This window comes from Coccinella septempunctata, chromosome 1 (genome assembly GCF_907165205.1).
Source record: "Coccinella septempunctata chromosome 1, icCocSept1.1, whole genome shotgun sequence".
Lineage (NCBI taxonomy): Eukaryota > Metazoa > Arthropoda > Insecta > Coleoptera > Coccinellidae > Coccinella > Coccinella septempunctata.
The window spans coordinates 50,378,804-50,401,424 of NC_058189.1; the positions used below are offsets into that span (position 1 = coordinate 50,378,804).

Genomic DNA, 22,621 nt, shown 5'->3' on the forward strand with positions numbered 1-22,621 from the left:
ATATGTCTAGTAAAACAAGACTTGTGGCTTGTTTATTTTGGAATCCCTCTGTAATGTACTCTGTGAGCCTTAATAATTGTTGCTCTGTTGAGTGCTCTCTTCTGAATCCGAACTGTTCTGGTGGTATCAGTTTCAGATTTTCGGTTTCCTCATTTACCCTCGTGGCGATAATCCTTTCCACTACTTTTCCTAACGACGACAGTAGACTTATGGGTCTGTAGTTTTGTGGGAACTTCTTCTCTTTGAATGGTTTATTGAAAACTATGAAAAGAAAGAATCGACGTGGCACAGCGTTTTTATATAATTATCCGATCTACAGAACCGCTGTTTAGTTTCCAATGCCCCACTCTTTATGTGTGCTATTTACCCAATGAGATGTATTGAAAACGAGCTTCGAGTAAAGCTGCGAAAGCTCCATTCCGAGCGAAGTAATAAGAATTCAATGGAAACTTCGAACTGTTTCCAGAATTAAAATACAGTTTGGAATTCAAAGGAAAAATCGATGAATTATGCATGTACCCGGACTTACCCGATGAAAAATTACTAATTTCCGTAGTAATAACGAAAAAGGAAAAATTGAAAGAAATATTCGATTCGCATTCATGACTTCTGTCATGAAAAAAGTTCAGAAGTAGGGTAATTTTCACGTCGGCGAGCCTCTCAGATCTCCAACATCCGGAAAAGATTTTCCGCAATGATATTTATTGTCGCATTTTTTCAGGCAGCGTTCCCGTAAAAGTTCGGCGAACTTCACAGAACATTCCAAAGTTAGAGGGTGACAATTGAATCAGACTGGTTGTTTTTCTTATTTTCTGTCCTGATTTTCATTCAATCCAACCACCTCTTTTTCGGGCTCGAGGGTTGTGTAGTCTCCGAGGAAGGTGTCGGGTAGTTTGGATCGATCGGTTCGGAAAACTTAGGACATTCGAAGGTATTTGCTGAGAAGAATTCGAAATGCTTTCAACAACTGATGATCGTGAAACATTGTCAATTCATTCATGAAATATGAACTAACGAATTTGTGTCTGATTCCAATGAAAAAAATTTGCTAGGCACTAACATTGAGAGCTTTAAAATTATCAGGGCAGTTACTCATCCAGCTACTGCACTCAATTAACGCTGCTTGGTTTCCAGAAAAATATTTTGCCAATATTTCGGAAAATACACTGCGCAAAAAAATTAACGCACATTATGGAAATCTCAAATTTATTCTAAAACTGAAGGTGTTCTCAATGATAATTATTTTTATCAGAATTATGCATGCATATGTTATCCATCAAACGGTTTTCTTCAATACAGATGTTTTTTCCCAGCAGGAATAAAAAACGATGATATTATCAGATTTTGAATGTATTGGCTCCATTCTAAAATCAGCTGTTCTCGATCAATTCTAGTGATCAATAGTTTTTCTTTCGTTTGATTTTCTACACTCGATCGCTATGCAACGCGAAACACGCAATTTGACCCAGGAGGAATGTGCCCAAGCGGTAGTTTTGCGAGAAGAAGGGTGGACATACACAAGAATTGCAGAAAGGTTTGGAGTTTCCCATACAAGTGTGTCTTGAATGTTGCAGCGATTCAGGGAGACAGGTATGAATGTCCGAAGACAAGGACAGGGTAGACCACGGGTAACAACTGTCATTCAAGAACGTTACTTGAGAGTTTCTTCGTTGAGGAAACGGTTTGCAACCGCTCGCCTCCTTCAAATTCAGCTTGAGCAAACTCATGAGGTGCAAATTAGCACTCAGACAATAAGAAATCGCCTCAGAGAATATGATTTAAGGCCTCGTGTCGCGGCAAGAGGCCCAGCTCTTACCCCAGCCCATCGAAGGGCGCGTTTGGATTCTGCGAGAGAGCATATCCATTGGGAAGAGGCCGATTGGGAAAGAGTTCTCTTCACAGATGAGTCTAGATTCTGCCTCTACCATTGTGATCGACGTTCCCTTGTATACAGACGTCCACATGAAAGATATGCTCAGTGCAATTTCCTGAATACTACTGGTTTCGGGGGAGGATCGAATATGGTATGGGGTGGAATATCTTTGACGCACAGACCTAGTGGTCGTTGATAATGGAGCTATGAATGCTGATAAGTATGTAAGGAACATTCTTGAAGAGCATGTAGTGCCATTTGCCCCATACATTGGTGAAAATTTCATTTTTATGGACCATAATGCCAGACTCCAACGTGCGCGCATCGTTCAGGACTACCTTGAAGAGGTTGAAGTCTCTCGAATGGAATGGCCAGCAAGAAGTCCAGATCTCAATCCGATTGGGCAGGTTTGGGACAACCTCAATAGAAGGCTGAGAAGTTCAGAAAATCATCCAGCTACTTTTAATGACTTAGGAATCCAACTCGGAGAAATCTGGGAAGGATTAGATCAGACAATTTTAAGATCACTCATTTTGAGTATGAACCGTCGTTGCCGAGCTGTAATTAACGCAAGGGGAAATACCAAGTATTAAATCACTTATCAGCATTTCAGTATTTTGAAAATTGTTCATTTCTCTTCTTTCACATAAGATTCGGTGAAATCCTGAATTTTTCTTCCATTTTGTGTCTTGTTTCGTTCAAAACCTTCCCGAGAAAACATAAAAAATAAGTTATAAAGTCAATGTAGAGTTAACTTTCATTAAAATTGAGATTTTTAGAATGTGCGTTAATTTTTTTGCGCAGTGTATATTACAATAGATTCGAAAACAAGTCATGTGCTCTGGTCTGCTTGCTTGAAAGCCATGCGAAACCAACCAAATTGTTCACAAATCTATGTGTTCGTTCTTCCCAACTATACTCCATTCAGTTTTATTTTAGCACTCGGTTGGCCATGGAAATTTGACACATTCCACTCTGTATAGTAGGAGAATGTGGGGTTATGGCGCTTGTCAAAATATTTTTGGGATTTAAATCAACGCTATGTTGCCCGATCTACGTAAAAGTCTCAGTAATTACGTATTTTGTCATAATATCGAATCAATTCGGAAAATAGGTGCGAACATAATTGACGTTTATAGAAACTGATTGAAGGCATACCAAATCTATTTATTTGCATGGCAAATACAAGTGAAAAGTTTTTAAATATATCTACTTATTTTTGTTATTGAATTATTGACACATAATACGCACTAGCTTGAGGACAGTTAATGTTGGTTTTCTTCTTTGGCTAAAAATTGAAGACGTTACATCAGTTGTAGAATTTGAAAAAATCAACTCGAAGATGAAATGCATCTGATGCAGTGGTAGAGAATGGGTATCTCTCGAGGGAAAAAATAATGAATGTAAGTTTCAAGGCAACAGAAACTTCACCTTTAAACAAAAATTTCGCATGAATTTACAATTATCCGGAAAACTGGCTCGTATTTATGGTTTTTTATTTTTAATACTTCGATTTAATAATAATATATTTAGTGATCCCTTTATAGTCTAAGATCCCACTGCAGAATTACTACGTTTATTACGTACAGAGACAAACACACATTTTCACATACGTATATGGATAGGAGAATACACTGATAACACTGCAGCCTGTCAAACCTGCAGCCTGGCAGACCTAACTTGCGGCTATTTTTTCACAGGCAGCCATACATCATCCTATTGGAAAAAAAATTAGCTTTAATTTGATATCAAAAACATCCGTTTACTACGTCATGAACGTAGAAATACGTCGAAATGTTACCTGCTTACACCTGGCTGCGAGGTAGTTGCGGCCGAGTGTGCAACGGCAGCAATGGATTTTAGTATTCTTTACATGCCTTGTTATTATGTGGATGATATTTTATTTCAAAACGGAGTGAACGAAATTTCTCTTGGAATATTGATTAACATTAATTTAATTAAAATTACTTGCGGCCACTTTTGACAGGCTGCGGTGTTATCAGTGTATTCTCCTATCCATAAACGTATGTGCAAATGTGTGTTTGTCTCTGTACGTAATGAACGTAGTACCTAATTCTGCAGTGGTATCTCGTACTATTACAATGTATAGGGCAAGTCAAATGAAAAATAGAAAAATTAATTTTCTGAACTTATTCTACGATGACATTCATCTAAAATCCTGTACTAACTTTTAGCATTCGTTCACCCTAAAATAAAATTCTCAGATGCCACCACTTTTTTGGTTCTCCCAATAATAGGAAATTCTTTGGCATCCTCTTCATTCACAATCTTTCAGATTGTGGAAACATTCAGGTAAAATATAAGTCGTTCAGATTCAGATGAAACATTGTATATAAATTCACTTATATTGAATATGTTCGCTACCGTCTGATATATTGTAGATATGTATTAGGATATCAAGGTTACCTTCTATTTGAATGAGCGGACCTGAATTCAAAATAGCCCTTCCTGAAACCATGTCTTTTCTTCTTTCAATCACTTTCGGCATTTTTGTAATATAGATATTAGTTGGGGCAACGGCGTTACCAAATTAACGACATTTCATGAGTGCCAACCTTACTCCGTTCTAGTTACAAAAACTTTAGAAAATATACAGGGTGTTTCCTAATTGAAGGTCAATATTTATGGGGGTGATTTTTGGGCCCGTCTTACGAAAAAAACTTCATATAAACAGATGTCTTAAACGTCTTACCTTTTGAGATGTAGGGTGGTATTATTTAGACAGTCAGTGGCACGCCACTGACTATGATCAAATTTGATCTCTTGAATTTCCTAAGTCCGACGCACGGGCTTCATCTAAAAAAATTAAATCTACGTATGCCTCTGCATGGTGATATTGCCATATGTATGTATTAAGGATATTGTTATGATCATGCAGAGAAACGGTTTTTATTTTTTTAAGCGGAAACTGTGAACCGGATTGAAAAAAGTCAAGCGATCAACTTTGGTGAGAAATGATTGGGAATTTCAAAAATAATTTTTGTGTGGCATACCATCAATGTCTGCCAAAATAGGTAGGTCAAATTACGTACGAACGCCACTGGTCGAAATTAAGAAAAAGTGATACATTGAAAAATGTCTCTTGATTCATAGTATACATGTATGACAAATTCCATTAACATATTTGAAGTGGTATTGTAGATATTGATAATAAATGATTTATTTTCGAAAACTTTACTACCCTGTATCTCAAAAGGTAAGACGTTTAGGACATATGTTTATATAAAGTTTTTTTCTTAAAATGGGCCCAAAAATCACCTCCATAAATATTGACTATCAATGAGGAAACACTCTGTATAGTAAATAATAGTGAGGAAATAAAAACTATATGTACGATCATTTTAAAAGAAGCATACGGTGGAACAGATTGATGTATTTTATTGTGATGACTCGATTCCTGTGAAATCATTAATCCTTGATAAAGGTCCGATTTGAGACCGAAACGTCGGTGTTTTTGATGTGAAAAGGACTATCGATTAAGAAACAAACTATCCAAATACTTGAGAAAGTTTTTCATTACTTTAGAAAATTATTTCACGGCCAACCGAGTGCTAAAATAAAAGAGAATAGAGTATAGTTATAAGGTTTCAATTGGGTTGGATCGGTTTTTCTTTTGGGATTAGAGTCATGAGGACGGATTTTGGCTAGGAATTTTCATCAATGAGTCCCATCAAGCTCTGAAGAGAAACAATTTAAAACGTAGCTTCTTGCAATTCCGCACGCCTCTAATGCGATTGCATGCATATGCATTTAGTCATGTAGTAATAGTCGAAAATTGCCTTAATTAAGGTAATTTAGCTCCAAGTTTCAACGTGCTCAGACCGAAGAGTTTCGCTTTGATCTTTTTTTTATTTGAACTTTGATTTCGAAAAGTGATAATTCGAATATTGGATCTACATGACTAAATGCATATGCATGCAAACATATTGGAGTCGTGCGGAATTGCAAGAAGCTACGAAATTTCCTGGTGCATAATTTTATACACCAGGAAATTTAACAATTATGTTAAAAACTCATCTCGAAGAATACTGCAATGAACAAAACCAATATCTGATACCTAAATGGATATCAAATCTAAATTCCTTTAGTGATTGCAGATAAAATACAGAAATCCTGCAAATTTCATCAAAAAGAATCAGATATAAATAGCATTCACATCAAATACTACTGAAAACTTCTTCTGAACTCAGTAAGACATGAAGGCTGATACTTACATGTTACTTCTTCAATGCCTAATACTACAATGATGATTGTAAAAATACTTGATTGCTATAATTTCCAAGCTACATTTGAATAAAGTTGATTGATTGTTGGTTGATCAATCTAAATAACGTGCGTTCAAAAAAATTCGTCGTCAAGTAGGCTATGAAATTTTGAAGGCTGATGTTCGGTGGCTGAACGTATGTCTTTCCTTGAATTACTTCATCTTCCCAAAATGTAAACAATGATGTCATTAACCTATATATCGTAATTTTGTACGGAAAGGCACTTTTCAGAAAAGGTAACCTGTAAATTTCACCCAACGTTCGAAAAGCATTTCTTTCATTGAGTAAGATGACAAGAATCCAAACAATCTGAGGCGGTTAGAAAAGTTCTTCGTAAAAGTTTAACCGTCCACTATTTTCATACGTAAGAGACATGAATCTTGAATTGATCGTGGTAGTATGTTTTTTTGTAAGAAGGTTCTAGTTACTTCAGTCATATGAATAGATCACAGTAAGATTCTCAATAATATGTTTATTAATTCTCTATAAATATTGAATTGATTCAGTCATTACCGAAAATTCATGACTAAACTAAAAGAACTGAATTACATGATAAAAGCTATTGGACAATTTATTGAAATTCAATTCAGCTATAAAAAGGCATGATGCTTTCTCCTTCATAACGTTCTGCTATTGAAGTTCCCTAAAAGAAAGTAGGTCCACATTTTGCCTTTGACTGATGCATACTGTCAGTATGGATCAGTTCAGTATGATACTGAACTCCAATTTTTCTCGGATGCTACAAGGTTAGGTAATCACAACCTTTTCAGTTTTCTGATAACATGTCAATCTTTATGGAAACAAATGGATATCTTTTTTTCAAAATCGGGTGGCATATGCCAACGGATACTCCATCCGCTTGAGATAAAATCTGAAGAGAGGTTTGTCGAGCTTCTGTCACCATGTTTTCATTATTACTGAACTCTAGAGTTTTCTTTTTTGGTATACCACTTCCTTTTTTGTTTGAACATACCTGTTTCGTCAACACATCGCAAAACAGTACAATGGAAAAATTCATTCTTAATAATCAACAGCAACATAGGCTTCAATGAAGTCGCCGGAACGGAATATTTCTATTTTCCTTCAATTTTCTTTCCAATTTTGAAGTAGAATTCAATAGTAAAAGTCTTTCACACGTCCGTAAAAACCATCTTTATAATTTGCTGATAATTTTAATTCAACAATAACCCAAAATGCTAAAATGACAGTTCACCTGGAAAATAGTAAAGCACGAGCTAAGAATTACGTTTAGACACGAAATATCGACGTTCAAAATTCCATAGCCTACTTGACGACGAATTTTTTTGAACGCACGTTATAATAAATAAAAATATGCTTACTGAAAACTATTCTTAGTTAAAAAGAGACTTAAACTACCTCTATTGGGACTTGAACAGCAACGCAGTTTAGTGGGAAAACATGTTTTTTTTTGTCACCGCATAATATTAAATATCACAAGCTTTTCTTCACTCTACGACCGTAAGATTTTTTGTCGTACTGTCAAAACTGTATCGAACTTTAGGGGAATAAAACTCCAACATCTCGGATTTTTGGTGGAATTATTTATTTTGATGAGTTCTACGAAGAAGCAAGAACGTTATGGAGTGTTATCCCTGATCCGTGTTGTGAAGTCAACATGTCAAGTCGAATGGCAAATGGATGGATCCCTTTTATTCATCACACTTATCTACACATTACAAATAGTGAGAATATCTATCTATTTCTCTTTTCTCTATAAGCATCATCGCATGGTGTTAAGTGCTTAATCATTCATTTGTTGATCGTCCCTCTTCAACATGCGTCCGAACAGAGAGAACCAACCGTTCCATTCTATGAAAACATGGCTCGTGCTCACTCTAACATGATTACGACTTATAGGCGTTGCACCCTTCTCATAGACAAACAGACAGCATAAGCCAAATTGTACTGTGATGAATTAAACTCCACTCAAATGGCAAACCTCAACCACGAAGAGAGACGAAACTAAATAGGTCCCATTGAAGTTGTTATAAACTTGAATATTCTAATTTAATATTCATTTCTGTCTACGAATTCACATTAGACCCTAGGGCTTACAACTTGTTGATAGAACGCTCTAGTTACGGAGTGGTTTCTGTGGAATGTGTGAAAATACATCAGAATGAAGCGATGAGTTCAAAGAAGTTGTAATACACAGATGATCCCCAACAGACCAGAGAACTCATGACGACGAAAGAGATTGATGAAATTTAATTAATAAAGAATCATGCGCTACCTAATTCCACTGTCGTCTGAACGCTGAGATGAATCCAAAGCCTTCAACTTGCCTAAAGAAATGTTGGGAATTTTCGGAGAGATAAGCTCATGGAAGAATTATTTTTGTTGTGGAAAGGAGCTTATTATTGTTTTCATGTTTTAAAATCGGCGAAAAGACTACTCGAAACGTGAATGGTGTATTAAATCATAAAAAGGAATATAACGTCGTCAGAAATACGAATGCTTTTTCAATTTGAGTTCGTTTGAATATTCCATAAGCAGGTTCACAGAAGTTCTTTTCTTATCTTTACGAAAAACTCTCTATCAACCACATAATTATCGCCTTCCATACATTAACAGTGGATTTGAATATTATACAACAAGTGAGTTCAATGAATGTTAATTCATAAGAAGTTTAACACACGAGCCCGAAGAGCGAATAGGTTTGTTTCTTCGAATGAATAAACATTTACAACTCACGTGTCTTATACAAAATTTTATTCCATTTTCATTAGGATTTGAACGTCAAAATGGAATAATAGTAATTAATACAACAAGTGAGTTAAACGAATGTTTATTCATGAGAAGAAACTCAAACCCACGAGCCCGAAGGGCCAGTAGGTTTATTATACCTTTGAATGACTAAACATTTAATACTCACTTGTTGTATACAAAATTTCCTTCCATTTTGATTCGGATTCAAATGATGACAGTTTCCATTGAATTATCTAATTTATGGAATGACATAAAAGTTGTGGCTTCGATTGATTTTTGCTACAAAATTATTCAATCCATAGCAACAAGAGCAAGATGACGTTTATCCAGTCATGTTTCACTTCTGAGTTAAAAATTCTTTTTTTTCTGATCGAACCAATATTGAGCTATATCGCCTTAGTTACCATGTGTCATAACACACTCATATTTCCCTAGGGAAATATGGAATGTCAGTTCATATTTCCCTAGGGAAATATGAAACGTCAAATCATATTTCTTTCAAAACGTCAAATCATATTTAATTTCTTTATTTAGTAACAAAATGGAAACTGCAATTGTTGAAATTTCCACTGAAAGTTTTTCCACCAGATACAAAGGAAGAAGAAATATCTTGTTCATAATTATTCGTCGACGAGACTACAGTTTTCTTGAGAACATTCCGTGCAGCAGCAGTCTCGGACGATTCTCCCAAAACGGTCTTCAAAGACTGTGATGCTGCAGATGGCTCTCCCTCCACACCTGCTATCATCTTCGCTACCTTATTTTTCTGCAGCATACTGTCAGCCAGATAGCCTTCTGCAACAGATGAACTTTTCCAACCACCATGTCTCTTGAGTGTTGTCATTGAGGCTCCCGCATCGGCAACCAAAGTCGCGGATGTTCGTCTTCCACAATGGCCTGTATACATTTTCGGATTATCTAATCCCAACCATTCAGCAACCTTACTCGGAATTTTTCCGAAGGTATTTTTGCCGACAGGCTGAAGAGTACACTTCTTATCTCTATAAGCTACGAAGAACCTAAGAACGCCTTGCGGACGCAACGCCGAATACTCCCGCACCAAACGAGCAGCACCCAGATCTTCTTCATCAATTATAGTGAATATTCTGTTTATATCATTCTTAGTTTTTGAGACTTTAATTATGATTACCGACCCACGATCTTCGATATCTGAAGATAGCATATTCACCAGCTCTTGTGTTCTGCAGGCGCCAAAGATTTCCATTATTAAAACAACCTGCAAAATTGTGAATGTAAAAATCTTATCAACAGAGGAAATCAAAATGAAACTTTTACCTTATACATCAAAAAAACGTCATTAGGAGCTTCACTCAAGAATGTCTTGAGCTGCTCCCGGGACAACACTGCTGATTTTTTAGGAACGTATCCTTTATTTTTGTTCTTAACAAATGCTTCGACTTTCTTTTCTTTTCCACTCCTGAAAGCAATCGTACTCTCTACTGTAGGCAGCTTGAGATTTGGCCGGAACCAAAGATTCACGGGCTTTTGCCGATTGAGTTTCGACGTAGTTCGACATTATTTCAATAATTTTATTTCTGACAAGACGTCAAAATGAAACCAGTCAACCATGATTTTCAGAAACATGGCCCATAGCAACGTTAAAAATTTAATTATTACAAAAATATACAATCTAACAATGATTTCCCCATAACAGATTATTTCAATCAGAAAAAAACTATTGATTACACCACGGGAACTATGAATATATTTCCCTCGGTTGTCTATACATCCCTCGGGCTCCGCCCTCGGGATGTAACTTTGACAACCTCAAGAAATATACTCTTCATATTTCCCTAGTTGTAATAATAGCTATATTTCCCTAAACGTCAAAATACCCTGGTTGCTATGGGTGGAATAATGTCGTATGTAAACGTCAAACCGATGATATTACATTCAAAGATGAAACACTTGGGAAATATTGACTTCTTCTTTGAAAAATTTTGTAAGGAATGTCAAAATTTCCTTGCGATTTGCGGAAAAATAATTCATCAAATGAATAGGCTCATTTAGGCGTGATTGTTTCTAAGAACGAGCGCGTTATTATTTTTCCGAAATACCAGTGCTTTAGAATGTCAATAGCAATTATGTTCAACTGTCCGTAAACAGTGTATCTTCCGAAGGAAAAGAGCTAGGCAGTTGAAATTTGCAGGGTAGGTTCGTAGGTTTAGGATCCGAAATTTGAGTTCGAAAGTTTCACAGTTATAGGCATGTAATTTTTTTTAGATATTTGAAAAAAATACCTATCCAGTTGAATTGAAATCAGGACCAGAAAATACCAAATCACTAGTGCTATAAATTCGTGTACTCTAATATGAGTATACCGATATACAGGGTGATTCACGAGTAATTGAATTGAATGAGGGTTATCTAGGCCATTCAGAATAGTTGCTTTTTTGTATTCAAGGGTCATTATATTCGAAGATACAGGTTGATTTATGAATTTCGGCTTAAATTTTCGATATCCATAACTTGAGAACGATTCTGTTGATGGCCTGAATTTCGAAAATAACTTTTTTTTCATGGCCAGTATACGTTGCTTCTACAACGTGTTGGCAAACCATCTGCATTTTTAATTCACCTAGAAACGAAACTATGAATGTTGCTCATAACAAGCAAGCAAATGCCTTACTGACAATTAATCAAATCTATGTAAATATGTCTTTTTCTATGTGATTAAAAATCTATTTTTATGTGTGTGCATTGATTTCACCCTCTTTATCTCTTGTTGACAAAAAGAAAACAAAACTCAGTTTATGCAACATTCCATATCTATGACGGAAACGAAAATTACTGTGTCAGCTAATTATCGGATATATTGATCGATTAATTTATTCTTCTTTTGGGAGCAAAGTACATCAGTGCTCTTCTCGTTTCTGATAAAGAATATCAATGTTATCACTCATTACTTAGCAACACGAAATGATTCGTCTTTTGTCATTCAACTGAAACGTTTTCTCGAAATGAGGATATCCGCATCCTAGTCGGGTCGACAGTAGGCTTCTTACTTTTCGCAGAAAAAATAATAGCAAAAACTCAGCAGTTAACAAGTAATATAAGGTCTACGAGGATGTATTGATATCTAGTTAGCCTAGATCAGTTCCATGCATAAAAAAATATTGCGTTGACATAGCAACGAACAACGAACACTAACTCATTAGAAGTGTCAGTGTGAGTTTGAGGTCAAAGAAGTAAATCAGAGGTACGCAATAAATTAAAAGAAAGAAAATGTCCACCGAAATTGAAAAATTGTAGTATTGAGCCATCATCATGTACTTGTATTTAAAAGGGTAAAGGGGTAAGCAGATTTACGAAGATATGCTCAATACCCTTGGTGATCAATGTCCTTCGTATGCGACGGTGAAAAATTGGACTGAAAGAGTAGAAGCATGTCGCTCGCTCTGTGCTCGATTTGAAAACGATGTAGACTTCTGAAACCGAATTGTTACTATGGATGAGACTTGGGTACATTTCTACGATCCAGGAACAAAGCAACAATCGATGGAATGGCGACACTCTGGTTCTCCAAGACCTAAAAGGTTTCGTGTCCAAAAATGTGCTGGAAATTTTCTTGCCTCAGTTTTTCGAGATGGCCATGGACTAAACATAATTGATTTTTTGGATAAGGGTAGAACAATAACCGGAGATTACTATTCGTCATTACTGACCACTCTACGGGAAAAAAGTGAAGAGAAAAGACACGGAAAGCTATACAAAGGTGTTTTGTTTTTGCATGCAAAAAATTCGTGATTAAGGGTTTCAATTACTAGAACACTCCCCTTATTCACCAGATTTGGCTCCATCCGACTATCATCTCTTTCCTCAACTGAAAAAAAGTTTAAAAGGTCGTAAATTTCCTTCCAACGAGAAGGTAATGAAAGCTGTGGAGGTCTGGTTAGCAGAGCAAAAAGAAACATTTTTTTTTGAAAGGTCTAGAGACGTTACAGGTTTTATGTAATAAATGTATCCAATTGAGAGGAGACTATGTTGAGTAATAAAATATTTTGACATTGAAATTTTTCAATATATCCTCGTATATGATATTATTGAGTATCATACCTCACTACTCATAGATGACATAAAGAGTGAATGAAAGTAAAGCACACAATTTACTTTTTTCTGTTTACTTCATTAAAAAAAAAATTATTCTGGGTTATTTGTCAATGACACTTATTGGATAAAACAAAACGATGCGAAACTAACGTTAATTAAGTATTTCTTCCGAACCAATTCACCCAACCCGCTAGTTGAAATTTTTTTAAATGGACGCTTATTCGGAAAAGATTTCGATTCGCCATTCGAATAGGAGCTTAAGTGGATCTCGAATACAATTTGCCCCTTATTCTTCCAAATTTCCCCTTTATATTCCGCAACGGTTCTCTATCCGGAGACAATATCGGAAAATCGGATACTTCTCACTTCATTTCATCGAATTTCGTATGGTGATTCGTACGTTATCGAATGTGAAAATTTCACGCATCTGCTCCTTGTTAGTTGGCGTGAACTTTTCGTTGAAATTTGAATGCATCATGGGGTTGCTTGCAGGCTTCAGAAAACATTTCAACGACCACCAATCAAAACGAACATAATTTTCAATTCGATCACTCAGCTTCGGTCATTTAACTACTGCCCCAGTCAAATTGCTATTCAATAAGGATATAATTCCTACAGAAAATTCTATTGCTTCAATGGCTCATCAGTAACCCAGTTTTAAAGCATTGAACTTTGCATCAACAGTGACCAATCGCGTAGTTTTTAGACCAAACGTTTCAATACTAGAAGACCTCGAAGTCACAGAATTCCTCGCCACAGATGGTCGAATAGAGTCCGACCGATCTTTCGGTTTCGTTTTCGGTTTCGGCCTAGTTTCGGCCAAAAAAACAGGTTTCGGCTCAGTTTCGTTTTCGGCCAAAATCCAGCCGAAACTACAGCCGTAACCGAAACTGAGTTCGGTGCAGCTGCGCTGCTAAGGGTTATCCATAGAATTGTTACTCTTTCGTTATTCATCGCGTATGCGCTCATTGTAATTGTCCTCGCTGGATGATATCATCGAATCATTTGCGTGACTGGTATTGGCGCAGCGAACTTTGCATTAGTGCTGTTTGCTGTTGAATTTTGTTACGGCTATCATGACCTTTAAATTACAACATTATCTCGAAACGATAGAAGAAGACGAAGACAAAAGTCTTATTTTCTTTTGGTTTCATTCACATCATGTATATGAAATAAAATCTACAATATCATTCACGTTGTCGTCAATAGCGGATTTGCAACCCGCTAGGCACTTAGCCCTGTTGAATTTAGTCAAATTATTTTCACCTACTCTGTTTTTGTCACGAATAGCCGCCCTATCAGGCCTACTTTTGGCCTTAAGGCAAATCCGCCACTGGTTGTCGTTGAATAACGTTGAATAAAGATCTCTACAGCTTTTTTGATCGGTATTCTGAGTTAACTTTGGTTCATTGACAAGATAGTCATCAAAATGAGCAAAATTTAGAAGATATTCTCTTTTCCTAAAGTTGAAAGAATATTTTTTGTCTAGTACAATTAAAAATATTGAGAAAAAATATTTCTGTTTGCATTCTTCATTTCATGTTTTCCACTAGTGTGTGTAATTCGAAGTTTAATGAAATTGGAAAGATATGGAAGGAATTACTCATTTCATTTCGACATTTTTTTAAAACCACAAATTGTTCACTGGATTCAAAAAATAATTATATGTTTATTTATTGATATTGATTATCAGTTTTAAGATCAGATTATCGAGATTATTATTATGTAACTGAAAAATAATTACTGATTCTGATGAATTTTCTTCCACGGAAACATGACATTATTGAAGTTTCGGTTTCGGTTTCGTTTTCGGCCGAAACTGAGACCGCAGCCGAAATTTGGTTTCGGTTTAGGTTTCGGCCGTAAAAAAATTCTCTCTCAACTTTGAGGTCCTCTTATGAGGAATTTACTCGACCAAAACATAATGCCCTCTATCTCATATATCTATCATACCAATATTTATAACACGCGTTGTGAGCTATGGTAAGAAGTGAAGCCAAATTGCTGGCAGGAATAATTATTCCTGCCGTATATACAGGGTGTTTCCTAATTGAATGTCAATACTTATGGGGGTGATTTTTGGGCCCATTTAAAGAAAAAAACTTTATATGAACATATGTCCTAAACGTCTTACCTTTTGAGATACAGGGTAGTGAAGTTTTTAAAAATAAATCATTTATTATCACGGGTCAACACCAAATTTGACTTTGACTGCAAAGCATAAAATTTCGATAGTTTGGATCCTAATTAGACGAAAAAAATATATATGGCATGAAAAAGTTTGCTTTTGTGTTTAGGAGACTGATTCAACGATAGCATTTACAATAAAAACAAGCAACATGTGGAGCCCATGGCTTGTCTTGATTCCAAATGGGTAAGTCAAAATATGCTTCATAGGCTTCAGAGAGAACGTGAGATGTCTTTGATTCGTATTTCACGTCACGAATTATAATAAATTGACCACATATAAAACAAAATGCATCAGCATCATATTTACACTTTCTTGACGATATTTGAAGTTTGTCTGGGCTAGTAAACAACACCTGATCATTGTTTATGACTCGAGTGCCCTCCAGCGGCACTTTGTAAACGTAAACAGCCCACTCTCATCGGACGGTCTTTTTGAATTATTAAAAATTATAAAAAAAATGGAGAACGACTATTAATACTATAACTATCACAAAAGCAAACTTTATACCAAAAAAAGTTATTTTCTTTTCGTTTTTGTGCATAATTAACCGGAAAATCCTAGTATAAACGTTAGGACAAAAAACAAAAATTTTTTTGTAGAGTCGTGTTATCAATATCTTCAATACCACATCAAATATTTTAATGAAATTTGTCATACATGTATACTATGAATCAAGAGGCATTTTTTAATGTATCACTTTTTTCTTAATTTCCACTAGTGGCGTTCGTACGTAATTTGACCTACCTATTTTGACAGACATTGATGGTACGCCACAAGATTTTTCTGAAATGAAAATTATTCTTGAAATTCCCAATCATTTCTTACCAAAGTGGGTCACTTGACTTTTTTCAATCCGATTCACTGTTTCCGCTAAAAAAAATAGAAACCGTTTCTCTGCATGATCATAACAATATCCTTAATACATACATATGACAATATCACCATGCAGAGACATACGTAGATTTATTTTTTTTAGATGAAACCCGTGCGTCGGACTAAGAAAATTCAGGAGATCAAATTTGCTCATAGTTGAATACGGTCAGTGGCGTGCCACTGACTGTCTAAATAATACCACCCTGTATCTCAAAAGGTAAGATGTTTAGGACATATGTTCATATGGAGATTTTTCTGAAAATGGGCCCCAAAGTCACCCCAATAAATATTGACCTTCAATTAGGAAACACCCTGTATACAGGGTGAGTCTTTGACACGTACAAACATTTTGACAGTATCTTCTTGAGGTAAAAAAACACAAAACACTATTTTTTTCTGCCATTTTGTCCGAATCGGCTCGGTTTAAAAGATACAGGCTGTTGAAAAATCATAAAAAAAATGTATTTTCAGTTCTATCTCACAAACGGATTTATCGAATGAAATGAATTTTGGAATAAAGTTTTTCATCTATTTGATTAATCTTTTTCGAACACATGATATCGCCCACGTCTTCCAGTTTTCTGATTATTACCATAACGTACCATAAAAATTCCAAAAATTCAAAGAACCCAACTCTTGAAACTAAGTTGGACTCTATCTTATGAATATAATAATTGAACGCTGTATAAAATAAAAGTTATCTGTATATTTTCTCGTATAATGCGCCGTTTTCGAGAAATTTCATGTTTAAAAATTTAAAAGTATCTGTGAAATTCGAAAAATTAGGTACCTACTTTGGCAGAATACGACTCTGCTTAAAAGATCCACAGATGTGTAGTGTCACTGAACAGATTTAGCTAGTTATTCTGAAGGTAATTTTTTTTCCAGGGGTGGTACAGCTCATTAGGAAAACTTAAAATGGTTATATCTTCGTATCAGGGCCGAATCGGAAAAAATGGTGTAGGAAAAGAGGGTTTCTCTTGACCATAAGAATCTACTGGTAAATAGGTATTCGTACTAGTCAAAGACTTAACCTGTATAGCAGCCTCTCGATTACCAATTTCCATCGGTTGCGGTCATTCCAGTCTCCTTCATTGAGACCTCTTGCCGCCATAGCCTCCATCACATCTTCCCTTCAACATCTGGGAGGTCTGACACCTTCCCTTCTCTGGTATGGGGTCCATTGCGTTTTGGCCGGTGCTTATTCAACAGGAAAACCACAAGAAAAATGGTTTGTCTTTCGATGGCCCATTTTTGTTTTCACTGCAACGGAAAGACTCCTGAATCTTCGAACACGAATTCTGTACGATCCCAAATATTCGATAGATTATTTCCAGTGAACTCTAAAAGAGTTCAATGATTATTTCTGATGAACTTTCCATTTTTCCAAACATAGGACTAGAGTTCCAGATCTATAGGTATAAAGGGCTGTTCATGACCTTAGTGAGATGTCGCAACGTATATTCTGCTTGTTTTTGCATATACCTAAATCTGATAATGGCTCATTGTTTACATTAATTTGATATTCAATTATATCATTCAGTATTAAACCCCCATTGAGAATTAAATCCTCAATCTCAATGATAATATGTTATGAAGTTTGTCTCTGGTGTTATGTATTGGTGTTCATCGGCATGGAGACATGGAGTGCAATTATCGAAGATCGAAGTTGATTCCTTCGAGACCTATACAGAAAAGGGTATATCCGCACATTCGCAGCCAGTGGCGTAATATAAATTAGTTTTAGGGTGGCCGTAGGGAAAAATTTCATTCAATTAGATATGTCCGTGGATAAAAATAAATAATGAAATTTTCAAAGAAAATGCATGAAACTGTAAGAGTAGGTAATATTTCTCGAGTTTGTTCATATGTTCGTTACAAAATTGTAAATACAACCCAGGATACAAAAACTCCGCTGCGTATGGTGTAGAAGGGTACATGTACAGGGTGGGCAAATTTCGATGTTTTAGCACTACAGTTTTTAAACCAGAGTAGATACACAAAATCTGATACCCCATTCTCGTTCTCTTTTTCTGAGAAACTAACAATAGTAGTAGTCATTTTTAGCTACCTTCTTTTGTTTTCGAGTTATAAGCAAAAAGTGGAAAAATGGGGATATCGAAATAAATTTATATCTCCGCTAATATTGATGATAGAGCTCTGAAATTGAAACATTATACAGGCACTTATTTACGTAGAATCCGGTGGCGTGCTCGCCTTTTTAGCACGATTTTTAATTACGAAGCTATGACCCAAAGTTATGTTTTTTTAAATGGGAACACTAGTTTTCTGTGCAATTTTTTGAAAGCTTAATTTTTACTGATTTCAAAAATATATAACATCATATGGTTTGTACCAATATGAATAATAGAAAATGGTCAAAAACCTTTTTCCTCAATATTTCTATGGTTTTAACTTTTGATGAGCATAGAAAAATATAGCATCGTATGAGTACCAGTGTCTCTTTCTATAAGTCCTTTCATTATTATGAAAATATATGAAATATATCTTGATTCAAAATTTGTGAAAATTGGTAAAAAGCATAGAAAGAATGACATTGCCGGAAGGAGACTGCTTTTGTTATAGGAAACTCTATTTTTCTGTGCTCGTCAAAAGTTGAAACCATAGAAATATTGGGAAAAAGTGTTTTTGACCATTTTATTTATTTATATTGATACAAACCATATGGTGTTATATATTTTTGAAATCAGTAAAAATTAAGCTTTAAAAAAATTGCACAGAAAACTACTGTTCCCATTTAAAAAAACATAACTTTGGGTCATAGCTTCGTTATTAAAAATCCTGCTGAAAAGGCGAGCACGCCACTGGATTCTACGTAAAAAAGTGCCTGTATAATGTTTCAATTTCAGAGCTCTATCATCAGTATTAGCGGAGATATAAATTTATTTCGATATCGCCATTTTTCCACTACTACTATTGTAAGTTTCTCAGAAAAAGAGAACGAGAATGGGGTATCAGATTTTGTCTATCTCCTCTGGTTTAAAAGCTGTAGTGCTAAAACATCGAAATTTGCCCACCCTGTACACAGGCCAGGAATTCTTGAAACTAGGAACTAATAAACTCATAAACATACATGAAAAGAGTTAAAACTTAAAACAAAACAGAAAACAACCGACGCACCGAAAAGCTGGCCAAAAGTCGAAAACATTTTCGATTCGGGTGAAAAACTGTATCTACTCTGGGATTTTCGAAGTAGCTGATTAGGAATTCGAAGTCAAAATGTAGAAAAACAAAATGTTACTATCACAGTAACTATCTATTAATTTAATGTTTCTGTTCTTTAAACCTAATCCTGTCCTGATTCGTCTTTTCTCTATTCAACCAAGTTTCTGTTCATCAATCAGAATATTATAATTCCACGAAATTGAATGAAGGATTTCAGAACCTCTGGATGAGCAATCCTACCGAATACATATTTTTTAAACTGTGTGTTCAATCAACGGAATGAAATAAAATTCAGTCTATTCCGGAAAACGCTCATTCAATTTTTATATTCACGAATTCAATTTTGTCGAGAGCCGCATTATTAATATTCGCCATAACAAAGGCTTTACAATGGCGCAAAATATGAAAACGATAATAATTCGAATCCGCTGTTGAACGCGATTACTGCAGGGATATTTTGTTCGTTTACTCGCATGAATTCTGCAGGAACATATCGGATGTGTCATAACCTCAATCATTTATGCGGTAATAAAGTTCTTTATTGTTTCGGTTATGTTTTCTGATTGATGCGTAACGGAGATTCCGCCACACCAGACAATGCAGGCTGGCATTTCTACAATGGGGGTTTTTGCGTGAAACGCCAAGGCAAGATAATCAATACAGGGTGTTTTCATGCAGAAAGTAGAACTCATTCAAATATGTCATTTCACCACAAATTTCCAACATAAAATATTCAATATCATCGGAATGATCATCTCTTCAAGTCCAATGCGATACCATGAAGTATCAAGTCGGATCTGGAAGACGCGGCCGTAAAATGCCATGAATATCGATGCACCATGAGTTTCGCAGTCATTGTCAGCGTGTTTTTTCGAACTTTCAGGAGCCCATTGGAAGATGGCAGTAATGCTTTCAAATGACAGAAATCGAGGAACAAATTATGAAAATGATCGCAACCACCTCAAGAACGGGGTGGGCAAAATTCGTTGTCTACTGAAGGGATAGCAGCTAGAACAAAACGGATGACACATTCTCGAGCTCTTTTTTACTTACTAGTCCAAAACTGAAAACAGATCCAGCCTGACGGTCATAGATTTTGAGTTATGAACGAAAATTGAGAAATTGTCATTTTCAATGAAGCTGAATAACTCGCTTATTTGAACTCGTATTCGAAATCCGTTGTTTCATTCTACAGGCACTTTTTTATGAGGAATTTGAATATGATACCAATAAATTTTTTGATCCAGTCATTTTCGAGATACGACAGGGATTTCTGATTTTTCAAATGTAAACTAGAGTTGGAAGTTCTTTCATCTTGCTGAAATTTTTTTGCAGATTTGAAAAATGCATTATATGTTGCTATTCACATGAATATAACGTAAGAAAAAAATTCAATACTTTTTCCTGCTTTTCGATTCTCTGTGGAATTATAAGTAGGCTGGGTTACCATAGAAACCGTTGAATATGCATTATATTTTGTGAACCTGAGCCTCTATGATTGAAAACACGGATTGCTGAATAAATATTTCAACGATGATTCACAATTCGAACACTACCGTTGACAGAAACACCTAATTTTCATCATCTTTCTTATGTAAAAATTATAATTATAGATAGCTATCGTATTTTATTTATAATATTACTGACTCTTGAAGTTTCTTTCATGAATAGAAAAACGATAATTGAATAAATTTTATTCTTTAATTATCAGACGAAAGTCTTTTACTCTCTTTAAAAGGATATCGATCTCGATATCGATATATAAAAGAAATAATTATTCGTCAGTCGGTAATTCCTATCGCAGAAGGTTGAGTTCACATAGAATTATGTGGAGTTCAAGAACCATAATACATTTTAAACGGTCGCTATAGTTGCTCCAGCCTACTGAAAATTCAACAGTGAATCGAAAAGCAGGAAAAAGTATTGAATTTTTTTTCTTACGTTACATTCATGTGAATAGCGACATATATGATACATCTTTGAAATCAGCAAAAAAATTGCAGCAAGATGAAAGAACTTTCAACTATAGTTTACATTTGAAAAATCAGAAATCCCTGTCGTATCTCGAAAATGACTGGATCAAAAAATTTATTGGTATCATATTCAAATTCCTCATAAAAAAGTGCCTGTAGAATGAAACAACGGATTTCGAATACGAGTTCAAATAAGCGAGTTATTCAGCTTCATTGAAAATGACAATTTCTCAATTTTCGTTCATAACTCAAAATCTATGAACGTTAGGCTGGATTTGTTTTCAGTTTTAGATTAGTCAAGAAAAAAGAGCTCGGGAATGTGTCGTCCGTTTTCTTCTAGCTGCTATAGTTCTCGAGATCCCCTCAGTAGAAAACGAATTTTGCCCACCATCCTTAGCCAGAGGAGTATTGAAAGTACTTGTGAGATTGTTCGTTATCAAATGTACATGGTGTGGCGTAATGAATGGATTCAGAAAAATATATTTTATGTCTTTAAAAGTTCCTCAGTTTTCGAGATAATCGATATTTTGGAAAATCTAAAAAAAATTACACCCTTTGCCACTCTTCTAGGTGGCGAGATTGCCAATGAAGAAATTTTTGCAATCTATTTCTTGGAAAGTATTTATGGATAGATGCGCTATCGAATATAATGCATGATTTTTGGGGCTCGCGCATATTTTTGTTTAACCAAGATCTGAAATTGCCAACGCAAGGAAAAATATGCCTGTTTCACTGAGATTCTGAAATGTAAAACCACTGTATTTCCAGTATTAAATACAAAATAAATTTATATCACAATGAGTCAAGGCCTAGTTTAATGTAATGCTTTTTTTAATTTTTATATAGCAGCTGAAAAGAGACATGCAATCAATATAAAGAAATCAGGTGTAGAGCATCTAGTAGAGCTCCTGATGGCCACTTCAAATACCTTTTATTAAACTTAATTGAATGAAACGATATTTTTAAATAGCAATGTTCCCTCGTTTCCTTTCATTATTGAGCCCCATAGTTATGAAATTAATATTTTTAAGTAAATTTCGAGTAATGAATTAAATTTTAGCACTTTTGCAATTAAGAAAAAACAAAAAATAAATTCCTTTTGGATGAATCAACTTTGATGTGATCAACATCAGGCGCTCAGAGTCCTTGATCGATAATACAAATTTATATATAAGTAATGATTTTTATTTGTACTCCTTTATATTCCCATTGATATTATCTAACATTTTATCACAAAATATTTCATTTCATTTACTATCTAACCATTCTTTAATGGTTGTCCGAAAGGCCAAAAGTTGGTTTTCAATAGAACATATTTTTCTGAAATAAATGGCATCATATTGTCAATTCATTACGTCACACCCTGCTAACATATCATTCCGTTTTTTCACGTCGTTGAGACTGTGTGATCATCAAACTAATTCTGACAATTAAAATA

At 35.2% G+C, this 22,621-nt stretch overlaps 1 protein-coding gene across 1 annotated transcript in view; it reads left to right on the plus strand.

The window, feature by feature from the left end:
- The window catches only part of LOC123323010 (glutamate receptor ionotropic, kainate 2), a 540,373-nt gene that overhangs the window by 346,793 nt on the left and 170,959 nt on the right, over positions 1–22,621 (plus strand). The gene's annotated exons all lie outside the window — the stretch shown is intronic.